The sequence below is a fragment of the Trifolium pratense genome, linkage group LG7 (genome assembly GCF_020283565.1).
Source record: "Trifolium pratense cultivar HEN17-A07 linkage group LG7, ARS_RC_1.1, whole genome shotgun sequence".
Taxonomy (NCBI): domain Eukaryota; kingdom Viridiplantae; phylum Streptophyta; class Magnoliopsida; order Fabales; family Fabaceae; genus Trifolium; species Trifolium pratense.
The window spans coordinates 23671740-23676614 of NC_060065.1; the positions used below are offsets into that span (position 1 = coordinate 23671740).

At 34.8% G+C, this 4875-nt stretch overlaps 1 pseudogene; it reads left to right on the forward strand.

Moving 5' to 3' along the window:
* Positions 1-327: 327 nt before the first annotated feature.
* On the forward strand, positions 328-4433 carry LOC123896089 (annotated as a pseudogene).
* Positions 4434-4875: the final 442 nt, after the last annotated feature.

The following is a 4875-nucleotide window of genomic DNA, read 5'->3' on the forward strand; positions in this document are numbered from 1 at the left end:
TAATTTATATATCTCTAATTTTTAATTGAATTCGGTTCATATTTTATTTACCAATAATCAAGTCATATTTGATGTCTCATAACTAAAATACTTTTTTTTTCAACCTCAAATATTTAAAATATTAATCAATAACTATTAGTGTGTATTAGTAATTTACTATAAATTTAAGTAATTTTCAAAATAAATAAATTGTTGATAACATTTAAGTAACTGTCGAAATAAATAAATTGTTAATAATAAACGTGTTATTACTTTTACAATTCAAAAATGCCAAACATTTTTCGAGCCACACATAATTGTGCTCGAAATTTTCAAAACAACACCATCATGGCGAAAGCCCTGTTACCTACTCCGAGAAGATGTACACATGGCAACGCAACATTGTTTTACAAAGAAACCCAAGATATGTGTTGCAGAGGTGGAAAGGTCACACTTACACAAGTCCTTGTTCCTGAAGTGTTGCTACAATTATTTTCAGACAACTCAGCGGAAGGAAGACATTTTCGACAACACATTAGAAGCTACAATCATGTATTGTCGTTTACTTCGCTTGGTGTTCATATTGATGAAAATCTAATCGCTACTGGACGTGGAATATATACATTTCGCGCTCAAGGGGCGTTATACCACAAAATAGGAGGCTTACATCCAAATCAAGGTTCAAGGCCACGTTTCTTGCAGTTATACATTTATGATACTGAACATGAGCTTCAAAATAGGATGATGGAAAATCCTCAACTAAATCAAGTTGTAGTGTATAGGTTGCAACAAATACTCCATCAATGTAATCCTTTTGTGATTAAGTTAAGGCAACTTGCACTACAACCAAATGTTCAGCAATGTAGGTTTATTATAAAGGAACGCCCAATAAATGAACCACAATATAATCTACCATCTGCTTCTCAAGTCTCAACAATTGTTGTCGGATGTGACGAGGACACAATCGAACGTGGAAGAGATATAAATGTTGTAGCTTACGATGGAAGTCTAACCAATGTTCAAGAAACTAAGGGGTTTTATGATCCTCTACAATATCCTATATTGTACCCTTTTGGCACGTATGGTTGGGACCTCAACACAAAAAACAATATTGGAGGAAGTCTTACATGTCGTGCATACTACAGCTACATGCTTCAGGTACACATTAAAATTACTAACAATAATAAATTGTAAAAATATTGGCGTCTAAATAATTTCTAAATAGTTACTTCATTTAATGTAGATTCGTCACAATGATCGATCTGTTTTTTTAAAATCGGGTCGACTTTTACAACAATACGTCGTAGATAATTATGTCAAAATTGAGATGGGAATTTTAAGGTGGGTTCGACAACATCAAGCTAATATTCGATCTGAAGTATATCAGGGGTTGCAAGATGCATTACACGATGGAGAAAATAATGGAGGTATAAAATATACATTTTTTTGTTTAATATTATGTAGAGGGGGTGTAAGTTTCGTCATATAACTATTCACATATTTAATTTTTTGTTGTAGATAATGTCGGACAAAGGACAATACTGCCATCGTCTTTTATAGGTAGTAAACGAGACATGGCACAAAGATATCAAGATGGTATGGCTATCGTGTTGAAGGATGGCAAACCAGATATTTTCCTTACAATGACATGCAATCCTTGGTCTGAAATTACTTCTGAACTTGGCCCACATCAAACTCCGCAAGATCGTCCTGACTTGCTAACAAGGATTTTCCGATCCAAATTTGAGCAACTTAAGGAGGATGTCATTAAAAAAGGAGTTTTGGGAAAGGTTAAAAGTTATATGTACGTAACCGAATTTCAGAAAAGAGGACTACCACATGTGCATATGCTTTTGATCTTAGATAATGATGACAAGTTACGTGAACCAGAAGATTATGATCGAGTGGTAAGAGCAGAAATACCAAAAGTTGAATGTGAACCACAATTACATGCGGCAGTGCTAAAACACATGATCCATGGGCCATGCGGCATACTCAATGATAATTCACCATGTATTAAAGACGGTCAATGTAGAAAAAGATACCCAAAAAACTTCGTACAAGATACACGTCAAGGAAATGACTCATATCCTGAATACAGAAGACGATTTGGTGAACCAGTTTACTTAAATAGAAATAAGTCTATTGATAACATATGGGTTGTTCCTTATAATCCATGGTTGTTGTTAAAGTACGACTGTCACATAAATGTTGAAGTTTGCAGCAGCATCAAGAGCATTAAGTATTTGTATAAATATGTTTACAAAGGTCCAGATCGTGTTGCGATGGAAGTTCACAGAGGTCAAAATATCGATGAGGTTCAGCAATATGTTGATGCAAGGTGGATCTGTGCTCCAGAGGCGTTGTGGAAAATTTTTAAATTCACCATGTACAAATTATACCCATCTGTTGAAAGACTACAAATTCACTTGCCAAATCATCATCAAGTGCAGTATTATAATCATCAAAGAATCGTTGATGTACTTAATGATAACCGCAACTCAATAACCATGCTAACGGAATTCTTTGCACTAAACCAAGTGGATCCACATGCTAGAAATTTTTTGTACAGAGAGATTCCAGAGCATTATTGTTGGCTAAAAGGGGTAAAGAAATGGCGGCGAAGACAAAATCCACGAAAAGCTATTGGTCGCATCTATACAGTATCCCCTTCAGAAGGAGAAAAATTCTACTTACGTGTATTGTTGTCTCATTTAAGAGGACCAACAAGTTGGGAATGCCTTCTTACATATAATGGTACAACGTTTCACACATTCAAACAGGCAGCGGAGCGTCGGGGCTATTTGGAGTGCGATAATAGTATTCGAGATTGCTTGGTGACTGCATCCAATATACAATTGCCATATGCTCTACGAAGGTTGTTTGTTACTGTATTAATTTTTTGTGAACCAACTGATGTTAGAGGTCTGTTTAATGAATTTTACCCCCATATGGTGGAAGATTATCAAACCAGAACAATTTTGGTGGGTGATAACTTAACTAATATATTACTGAGAGAATTGAAGGAACAACTACTACTCCATGGAAAATTCATCGAAAACTACGATCTTCCTGCGGTAACTTTTGGCACAACTAAAAATGATGGATTACCAACCACAATCCTGGAAGAATTGTTAGTCCAAATTCCAAATGAAGACATTCAATCTGTTGAAAAGTTAAATAATGATCAGATGATTGCTTTCAATACTATTATGAATGTCATCAATCAATACTATTGAGAAGTAGAGGTGAAATTGTCCTAGCAGCGGCTTCGTCTGGTATAGCTGCTACATTATTACCTGGTGCAAGAACTGCACACTCTAGATTTGGAATACCTTTTGATATTGAGCCACGATCCTTTTGTAAAATAGGAAAGAACAACAACCTTGCAAAACTCATAAGAAGAGCAACTGCAATCATTTGGGATGAGGCACCCATGATAAACAGATATTGTTTAGAAGCCTTAGACAGATCTTTACAAGATGTTATGAGTTGTAATGCTCCATTTGGTGGAAAGTTAATGATCATGGGAGGAGATTTTCGCCAAGTGCTTCCTGTTATTGCAAAGGGAAACAAGGCACAAATGATTTCCGCAAGTATTGTTAGGTCTCATTTATGGTCAAGTACAAAGATCCTACATCTGCGCCAAAATATGCGATCAATACATGATCATGAATTCGCGGAATTTCTTATGCGGATTGGAGATGGAAATGAACCTACCATGGGAGAGTGAAAATTCAATTCAAAATCTTATAGAACATACATTTCCCCAATTACAAAATCATGCATGGGATGCATCATATATGGTAGAAAGAGCCATCATTACTCCAAAAAATTATGACGTTCAAAAATTGAATGACATAATTATTGACCAGTTCCCTGGAGATGAACATAATTTGATGTCATTTGACGAGGTTGAGGGTGATACACATAATCTATACCAGCAGGAATACTTAAACACAATTGCTATTGGAAGTTTACCACCGCACATATTAAAAATTAAAAAGGGAGCTCCGTTGATGTTGTTGCGAAACATAGACCCCAAATATGGACTTTGCAATGGGACAAGGTTGCTATGTCGTGGTTTATATATGAATTTTTGGGATGTCTAAATACTTACAGGGCACAATGCTGGAAAAAGAGCTTTTTTGCCCAGAGTTAAGCTTCAAACCACAGAAGGTGCAGGACTTCCTTTTGTGCTAACTAGAAAGCAGTTTCCCGTCAAACTAAGTTTTGCAATCACTATAAATAAATCACAAGGACAAAAAATTCCAAATGTTGGAATCTATCTTCCAAGACATGTTATTAGTCATGGTCAATTGTATGTCGCATTATCAAGAGGTGTCTCTCGAGCTGCGACAAGAGTGTTGATTAAAGAAGGAAAGCTAGAAGGTGAAGATGGGGAATTTACCAAAAATGTGGTTTTTAGGGATATATTGTTGTCACAATCATAGGTATTTGACTTTTGCAATCAATGAGTTACTCCCACATTTATTACCATTACAATTAAAAATTACTGGTGTGATTACAACATATTTAATTATCAAATAACTAAGTTTTTATGGTTTCCTTTTTTCTTATACAGTCAAACTACCATACACTGAGATATTCCAGTTATGTGAAGAGATGAAAAGGAAACGCTTTGACATGTACTTTGACACTCAAGTAAGATATACTTAAACTTTTTTATTTCATTTATTAGTATAGATAGAAGATATAGATATTGTTATCAATAACATGTTTCAAAAAAATTAGGAGGGAGAATTCGAAAAAAAATGGAACATATGGAAGGATGAGCAATCCATTTCTTCGATAAAAAAAATTGACAACAAGCTAATTATAAAGTCAAAAATATGAACTAAATATCACAATATTATTATCATCATTTTCCTACTA